Consider the following 9,600-nt stretch of genomic DNA (forward strand, 5'->3'; position numbering starts at 1 on the left):
ACTGCTCTCTGTCTCTCTCTCTGTAGTAGAACGCTAATATTTGACTGGCCACAAGATGGCTGCCGATTATATAGGGCTGCGACATCATAGGGGTGGCTGGCTGCTGATAGGCTGCATGTGATTCAGGGTCCTCCCGCTGACCCTTTTTTTTCTCTCAATTAACTTTTTATTATTTTCTTCGCTGAAGCAAGTTACATCACATGAGAACAAAGTAACATTAAGTATGTGACATACAAAACAGAAGTAAAACGCGCGATACTGCTCATTTCACCGTTCGCGACAAGCAGTGGCTACTAATACGGACAGAGTCCAGAAAATAGAAAGTAAAGAAAGACGCAAAAGAAAGAGGAGGAAGAAAGAGAGAGGAATAGAAAGGACAGAAGTAGTAAGTTAAGGGAGAAAGGGTGGGGGGGTGGCAAGGGACAGGGGTAATAGAGATGACAGGGGTAATAGAGATGACGGACATCAGGGCTGAGAATTAAAGAAGGAGTTCACTAGACAGCTTGTTTCCCATGCTTCAACCAGGGGGACCAGGTGTGTTTAAACTTATCATGTGCTCGGGCAACTCTCGAAGAAAGCTCCTCAAATCTGCAGATCTGGTGAACCTTTGTCTCCCACTCCTCCAAAGTTGGAGGATGTGAGTGAAGCCACTTTAGAGGTATAAGCGACTTGGCTGCTTCCAGGAAGTGCGTTAGCAGATGATCCCTGTGGGGGAGGTATGTGCTAGAGGGTTTCCCCAAGAGGACCATGTCAGGTTCTAGAGCAACTGGTGCCAGTAATATGGAGTTTATTCTGTGTTCTATGCTAGACCAAAAGGGTCTGATGGAGGGACATGTCCACCAGATGTGTGAATGATTTCCAACTTGTGTTCCACATCTCCAACATGAGCTGGAGGTTGAAAGACCATGGCCCTTATTTACTATTGTAAACCCGACTTGTTTTGTTGTTTTTTTTTGCCGCAGACATCGTGCGCCAGTCTGCGACACAATGCAACATTTTTTCCCGACGGACCCGATGTGGATTCTCCCAAACCCGAAAAAGGGGCGTAACCCGACATTTCTGAGCTTTCCCACGTATTCATAAAGGTTTCCAACCCGAATTTGTTGAATTGTTGTGGATTTTTTCCCGACAACTCAGAGGAGTTGGAAACCAAAACCAACAAAACCCAGTGCGACAAACAGGATGCGACATAATAATAAATACCAGGGGAAAAAAGCAATCGGGTAAGAAAGCAACATAGACTTACAACCAGATTTTCTAAGTAAATGAGGGCCCATGTGTGTATAGGAATTCAGGTGTCCTGTGCCAACGGGAAAGTAACTTATTATGTGTTTCCCTGAGTCTAATACATCTGGAAAAACCCTGTGAGTGAGTGAGAATATACCCCATCTCTGAGTCAGATAGGTAGATATTGAGCTCTTTTTCCCAGGATAATAAGTATCCTGGTTTAGATGTGGGAATCCTGGTCCAATATAAGTTCTTAACATAGGACAGTTTATGCAGTCGTGAGGATGTGGATACAAAGGACTTCTCAAAATCAGTGCAATCTCTGATATTACCGATCTCTAAAAGATATCGGGAACAACAATGTTTCACATGTGCTAAGTGTAAAAACGAGAGACTCGAAGGAGGCAGCAGTGAGCGAAATGTAGCTTCTGTAGGAACCCTTCCGTCAGTGAACAACTGGTTGATGGGGTAGCAATTCAGTTACTCCCAAAGAGGAGCATATGTCGGGGACTCACATTGCACGAACACAGGTATCAGACCCGCTGGGAGGATAGGGGAGACAGGAGGGGATAGAATAGGAGCTAGTGAATGCCAGACAGTGAAGATGCCAGAGAGAAGTACTGATTCATCTGACAAGGAGTAACGTCTTCTCTTAGGAAACCATAGGGATTTTAAAAAATCGTCCCCGCCTATCCACTTGGCCCACCTCCACTCAGACACAAGGTGTAAATCAGGGGATGTTTGAATGTGAGGTTGGGATAGTATCCTAAGTTGTATGGATCGGTAGAGTATCAGCATATCAGGAATTCCTATTCCTCCCTTATTTGGGGGTCTAGATAAGAGGGAGTGTGCTATCCTAGGTTTTTAATGTTTCCATAGATATGTAGAGAATAATCTTCTAACAGAGAGAAAGAAGGAGGGGGAAGTGCAATTGGTAGCATTTGAAATGTATATGTTATTTTAGGGACTACATATGTCTGAAGAACATTACGTCGCCCAATCCAAGATATTAGGAGGTTATCACATTCCTTCAAAAGGGATTGAAGGTCTGTTAGGAGAGGTTTGTAGTTTGCATCGTACAGTGTAGATAGAGAGGCCGTTACATGGACACCCAGATACTTGAGAGAAGACGAGGCCCAGGGGAATGGAGATAGTGATTTGAGACGGTTAACCCTGTCTTGTGGGAGCGTAATATTTTGGAGTTCCGACTTCGATGCATTAACTTTAAAATTGGAGAACCGGCCAAACTCAGAGAACAGTGACACCAGGCAGGGGAGGTCCCCCTCAGGCTTAGAGAGGAGAAAGAGCAGATTGTCTGCGAATGCTAATGTCTTAAGTTCACCATCAGGTGTGAGTATACCACTCCCCTCTTCCAGTTGCCGTATTTTTTGGAGGAGGGACTCCATGACTAGCACAAAAAGTGTTGGGGACAGGGGACACCCCTGCCTGGTGCCATTCGTGATGTAGAAAGATGGAAATATTATGTCATTAATTAACAAGGAAGCATAGGGACTGGCGTATAATGAGAAAATAGCAGTGATAAATGAAGACGGAAAGCCAAACTTTCGAAGGACCGCCATCATAAACGACCAGCTTACTTCTCGGCGTCAACTCTGAGAAGGACCAACGGGAGCTCCTTTGAATGAGCATGGTGTATGGAAGCCAGGAGTTTAAATGTGTTAGACCTACCCTCCCGCCCAGGCACAAAACCAGACTGTTCCGGCGCAACTAGATGTGGGAGGAATTTTTTGATGCGTAAGGAGAGAAGCTTAGCCCATATTTTCAGATCTATATTAAGAAGAGATATGGGCCTATAGCTCCTACAGTCTGCCAGATCCTTATCTTCCTTAGCAATAAGGGTGATGTGGGCTTCCTGTGCCTGTTTCGGGAGGGGGAGGGGGTGGGTCCCTCCCTCTAGCAGGGAATTGGGTTGGTCCCTCCCTCTAGCAGGGAATTACAGGAGGCAGTGAGATGTGGGAGTAGCGTGTCCAGACATTTGGTGTAATAAATTAAAGGGAACCCATCAGAGCCTGGGCTTTTGCCCGGTGGAAAGGACAGGACTACTCTCTTTACCTCTTCAGGGGTAATTGGCTCTAGTAAAGAAGCTGTCATAGATGGATCTAGGGTAGGTAGGGTAGGTCATGTAAAAACCGTTCCTGAGCCGCCATAAGGGCAGGCTCCCAGATTTCATTATGATTTAGGTTGTATGTTATATAGAGTGTTATAAAAGCGTTGGAAAGCCTTAGCTATATCTGGGGTAGAGTTGTAAGTGGGGCCATCCTTCTCTCTAATTTCATGTACGTGCTGCTTTACTCTAGCTTTTTTAATGAGGGAGGACATGAGATGACTTTCCTTGTCACCGTGGGCAGATAGTTTGTGTCTGTGATGGAGGTAAGCCTTTGACGACTGCTCTTGTAAATGGTTAAGTAATTGTTCTCTGAGACTTTTGAGATCGGATAGAGTAGCCACGAGTTGCGAACGTGTGTGAGCCCTTTCTAAAATGGCTATATCCTGCAGCAGCTGATCAGTTTTCCTCCTGTAGTCCTTCTTAAGTCTAGAGCCCTAAGAAATGAGAATTCCCCTAATATAGGCCTTGTGGGCCTCCCACACCAGAGGCGGGGAAGGGCCAGAAGGAACATTGTTTGCAAAATATGACTGGAGGTGTTGTAGTATGTCAGGGTAAGCCTGAAGGTGTTCCAGAATTTTTTCGTTTAGTCTCCATTTAGGTGGGGGGGAATATGTGCCAGAAAAAGAGAGAAATGGAGAAACAGGAGCATGGTCTGATAACGTGATCATGTCTGTACCTGAGTCTGTAATTGTCGGAAGGAGAGATTGATGGAGTAGCAGGTAATCCAAACGTTGATAGGTTCGGTGAGTAGAATGTATAATCCCTGACGGAAGGGTTCCGAAGTCTAGAAGAGATAAGTCAGTCAGTTTAGAGTGCAATCTAGCTAGCAGTTTCTGCGAGATGTGAGAGGCACCAGAAGAAGAATCTAAACAAGGATGAAGTACAACATTGAGATCTGATCCCAGGATAATCAGTCCCTCCGCAAACGATTTGAGGTCTGTCAAAACCTGGAGCAACCATGGAACCTGGGCGTGGTTGGGCACATATATATTAGCGAGAGTATACTTGGACTGACGAAGCTGAATGCGTAAAAACAGCACCCTACCCTCTGAGTCCTCGTACTGATGTGAGATTTTAACCGGAAGGGAGTGGTGTATAGCTATAGACACACCCTTTGATGCCAAGGTCCCATGGCAGGAGTGGTACCACTGATTAAAATATTTAGTGGGAAACTTGGGGATTTTATCCTTTTTTAGATGGGTTTCCTGTAAAAATGTTATTGATGTCCTAAGTCTTCTGAGTTGATCAACAATATGGTGTCTTTTTTCAGGGGTATTCAACCCTCTAACGTTATAAGACACCAATTTGATGCCCGTCATTCTGGATCCAGGAGTCAGGTAAGATGGGAGGGAGGGGGAGGGCAGTGGAATAGGTTATAGGGCAGAGATAAGGGGAAAGAGGGAATGAAGGAGAAAGTGAAGCGAGAGGAGGTAAAGTGAGAGCTAAGGAGAGTTAAGGGGAAAGTTAAAAGGAAAGGTAAGCACTTTAGAGTACAAGAGATACTAATATCTCAGGGGTTGGGAAACAGAGAAAAATCCTAGTCTGTGGATAACCAGAGAGCAGCTCCTAGCTAAAAACCCTGAGGTCAACTATATCTAACAAATTATAAGCAAACATATACAAGGTTTGTCCCGGAGAAACAAATCGATATTGCTTAATCAGGGATCCCGGGTGAAGCATAGGGAGAGTGATGGGGTTGTGAGGGGGGGGGGGGGTGGGAGGAAAGGGTTGGGGAGAGGGGGGGAGGGGGGGTGGTTCACAGGGGTATGGGTGGGTGCAGGAGGGGGGGTGGGGGAGAGGGGGAAAAGGTGGGGGGGGTGGAGAAAGGATAACAACGTAATGATAGCATTCAACCTAGTTAGTCCAGAGCAAATACAGTATGAAACATCCAAGTGGAGGGCATAGAATTTGGTAACATCTGAGCATTAGCACTTCCACCGGGGACCACAAGAAAGAACGTTAAGAATGCTACTTGATGCACGGAGCGAGGTCCACATCTGCGTCCTGGTAAATAGGTATAGATAAGGGACGGTCTCAGTCCGTGTGCAGGTAGAGTTCGGGGGGATAGGCATCATGGTGAAGGGAAAACTTCAATAGTTCCTTCCACAGAGAGGGCGGGGGGGAAATATATTCGGATCAGGTGAAATAGGTAGCAATAGTCATTCTCATATGTGCCAATGTCCAGGAGAGGTCAAAAGGGAGGGGAGGGAGGGGGTGGGATAGTGGGAGACCTGATGGTGGGGAAAATTAAGGCAGTCCTGGGTCTTATAGTGCTGGTATAATGCAACAAGGCCAAGTAACTATGCTGGCAACAAGAAGTCAAGAACATCAAACCAGAACAGCTCCAGCCGTCAGCAATGCGATCATCAGGAGACAGCAGTCAGGAGTCCCGGTCGCGATGAGCAAGGTAAGTAATGGACAGAAAGCCGGGATGCAGGTCTCAGCGCGGCGATGGTCCATCCTTCACTGGGGTCTTCTTCTGTTTTCCAGCTTTAGTACGCAAAGGCACTCTCCACTCCTCGGGTCTTGGTAATTCAGGTAGAGAGCCAAGCTCCGACCCCGGGAGCCATGAAGGGACTTCAACAGGTGAGATTTCCAGGGTGGACCAAACATTAGCTAAGTCAGATGGCCCCTTTCCCTCAGTTTTTCAAGTAGAGGTTTCATAAGGCGCCTCTTGGCTAATGTGGATGGAGCAATATCTTGGTACAAAGCAATTTCATCTCCCACATAGGCGACCGACCTTTTCTCTCGGGCAGCTTGAAGAACAGCAGCAGTGTCCATATAAGAAAGCAAGCTGCAGATTACATCTCTTGGGGGATCGGTGGGTTTCGGTTTAGGTCGCAGGCCTCTATGTATCTTCTCTATTATTATGCCGACAGCTCTGTCAGGGCCAACAAGGGATTCAAAGATTTCAGCAGCAACCTTCCGGAGTGCTTCGTTTGCCCATGTTTCAGGTAGACCCTTGAACCTAATGTTTTTCCTGCGGCTCCTATTCTCTTGATCCTCTATAAGGGTGTATGTAGAGTTCAGGTGCGCCTCCAGCCGTTCAGTTCGGTCCGTGAGGGCCGCTGAGTAAGTGGAAAGAGCCGAGCACGCTGACTCCAGTGTCTCCGTTCTGTGACCTATGGCCATAACTTCTGTCTTAATGTCAGCTAATTAAGTGAGGACTGGTTTAACAGCTTGAGAGAGGGCTTTTCTCATAAAGGATTTCAGAAACTGTTGTGTGACAGCAGCTGAAGGGGAGATGTCAGTATCGCTATCTTGCTCACCCTCCTCCATGGAGTCTCTCTGCGAGGTTGCATTCGGCGCCATCTTGGGCTGGCGAGTGGGAGAGAAGCCGCCTTTCTTCTTGAAGAATTTGGACATTTCAGCTTGTCCTTTCTGCGATCTAGGTGATTCTCCCGGGTCACCGGGAGCTTGCTTTTCATATTTGACCATCATTAACAAAAAATTGTTGGAGTTATAGGTGCTTTTCTCTGGGTAAACGAGAGAGCTGCAGGCTCACACGTCCATTCCGGTCCGCGGCTAGGCTCCGCCCCCCCCATCCTGCCGACCCTTGTTCACGCCTTCCCAGGATTCTGTGCCCCATGTCCTCACATGTGGATCCGCCATTTTAGATGCCCGGCCCCTGGAGCCTGGACTGCACTAAATGGAGTTTAATGAAGTGATTTGCGCAATCGAATCACTGCGATATTCGCATTTGTTATTAATCGAATTCGATTCACTCATCCCTATAATTCTCCCCCACGTTGGGGGGGGGAGGGTTATAAATAAAAGTTGAAATGATAAAATTGTAACAAATTAATGTATTACCCATCTATATTGTTGCTCATATGACCCAACACTTCTATTTTAAAATGCAAACAACGAATGTGATTATTCTATGCACTTGACCCACACGTGTATGAGCTTTTCCTTGAAAGAAGAAATATACATAATATTGTATGTAATCTAGTAACATCTAATGGTTAAACTATGGAGTCATTATCAAAGGGTATTATATTGTTTTACATACACATATAAAGTAAAGTAGGTTCAGGAAAGGAGGGATGGGCCCCTGCTTATTCACGATTTTTTTTTTTTTATAACAGGGAGGAGGATGTTCTGCTTAAAGGGAATGGTTATGCAGTGTAGTATAAAGCATGGCAGAGTACATTTGTGAAGAGCCTGGTATGGTGTGGGTATGAATCCCAGTAAAGAAAGCTAGATACTCTGATATTTCCCTTCCTATCCAAGACGTTCCCAACAATAAGTATTCTTCATAATGTAAATTATGTTTCCAGGTTAAGAGTCCATATGACAGTGGATGCAAGGGTGTTGTTGCACTCCAGTACCTGATGGGATTCTGGTACGGCTTGGTCAAGTAAAAATGGCCAAAGATGCTACAATTGTTATTCTATACCCCTAAGTTGGGATCTGTAAAAAAAAAAAAAAAAAAGGCAAGGAACTAAAAGTAACAGGAGTATTCTGCCATAAGCCAGACTGTGCACCTTTGGTGGAGAATATGTAATTGGAACTGTAGCATTTAACCCTTATACCATTAGAAAGAAATACAGAGGCAGCTTTAGACTTTGTGAGGCCTTAACACATAAATTTAGGTGCCATGGATAGGAAAATCTTCAATTTAGGTGCACTACTGTGGTAGATGTAAACAGTGACATATGGCTAACCCTCAAACTGATGTTAAAATTTAGACATTAACCAGTATATCCTTATATGAAGGACATATCTGAGCCCGCACACCAATGTCAAGGTTTCTCAAGTGGCACGGAACCCAACACTAAACCTACCTGTGCCATATTGGCAATACCAGGGGCCAGTGGGCAATTACAGCAGCATTAGGTCCGACTCACAGCCTGCTCCCAGGAACCTCCAGTGTGGCTGGAAACACATACAATGCAGGCTCAGGTATGTCCTTCATATAAGGATATACTGGCTATTGTCTCAATGTTAACATCAGTTTGAGGGTTAGCCATATGTCACTGTTTACATCTACCACAGTAGTGCACCTAAATTGAAGATTTTCCTATCCATGGTGAGGGAAAATATAGATTTTATGAAAGACAGGAGGCGAGCATTATATGCAAATATCTTTCTTTACTGCAACGTAAAGCAGCAAATATTAAAGGTTTTTTCAACAGGAAACAAGAAAACTTTAAAGTAACAGGTGTATAATTACAGTTATATATAACCAAACATGCTGGATACAGTAGTGACCAATGAGCATACAGGCCAGGTGATATAAGGTCTAGTCTGAATGAAATAGTCCTCTTACTTTGATTAATAACCTAAGGAAAACTTCTAAGAAGAACATAATGTCCAAAGAGTCTTTTTTGAAGAACTGGAAACAGCTTGAAGGTCGAGAATTCCATCTGGATAACTACTGGAGGATGATTATGTTCATTCATCGATGAAGTGGAAGAAAAACTTGGAAAAGGAACACAATAATAATCAAAAACTAGAAGAAATAGATCAAATAGGTCCATATGTTGGGATAATTAGTAAGCTGGAAATAAAATGTAAATAGTTAGAGGGATGGGTTAAGGGGGCATAATGCTCGCCTCCTGTTTTTCATAAAATCTATATTTTCCGTCACCATGGATAGGAAAATCTTCAATTTGATTTTAAGACAGGAGGCCTCGCATTATATGCAAGTTCAAAGCTGTAATAAATGTTAAACAACTCTGCTAAATTATATTGTATTAAATTAGAGACATAGATGCATGAGGTTTGGGTCTGAAGTAATAAGTCTTAAAAGTAGAGTCTGAAGACCAGTTGGCTGCTTTCAAGAGATCAGATAGGGAAACCCTAATTGGAAAAGTTTAGTAGAGACTGCGCCTCTGGTAGAATGGGCACCAAACACGGAGATGTCAATGTTCACCAGAGGCATTGCCTGTATAACCCACTTAGATGAGGTTTACAAAAGGAAATTAGGAGTTGAGAGTGTGAAGGATGACGTAAAAGAGCAGTTTTAGTTTCGTAAGATTTTTAGACAGTGAGCTACACCAAGCTTGTCATTGTGGGGAAAAGAAGGATAGAAAATGTGAGGTAAATTAGTCTTGGTGTGTCTATGAATGGTAAAAGAAACACCTTGAGGGGAATATTATCTCTGTGATACATCCAGAGCCCTGACATCAGATACTCGTTTTATAGAAATGAGACAAAGGAGAGTAGTAAGTTTAATAGATATTAATTTTAATGGAAGGGAATCATTACCATCCCCAGATAGAAAAAAGTTAAGGAGA

The sequence above is a fragment of the Hyla sarda genome, chromosome 1 (assembly GCF_029499605.1).
Source record: "Hyla sarda isolate aHylSar1 chromosome 1, aHylSar1.hap1, whole genome shotgun sequence".
NCBI lineage: Eukaryota > Metazoa > Chordata > Amphibia > Anura > Hylidae > Hyla > Hyla sarda.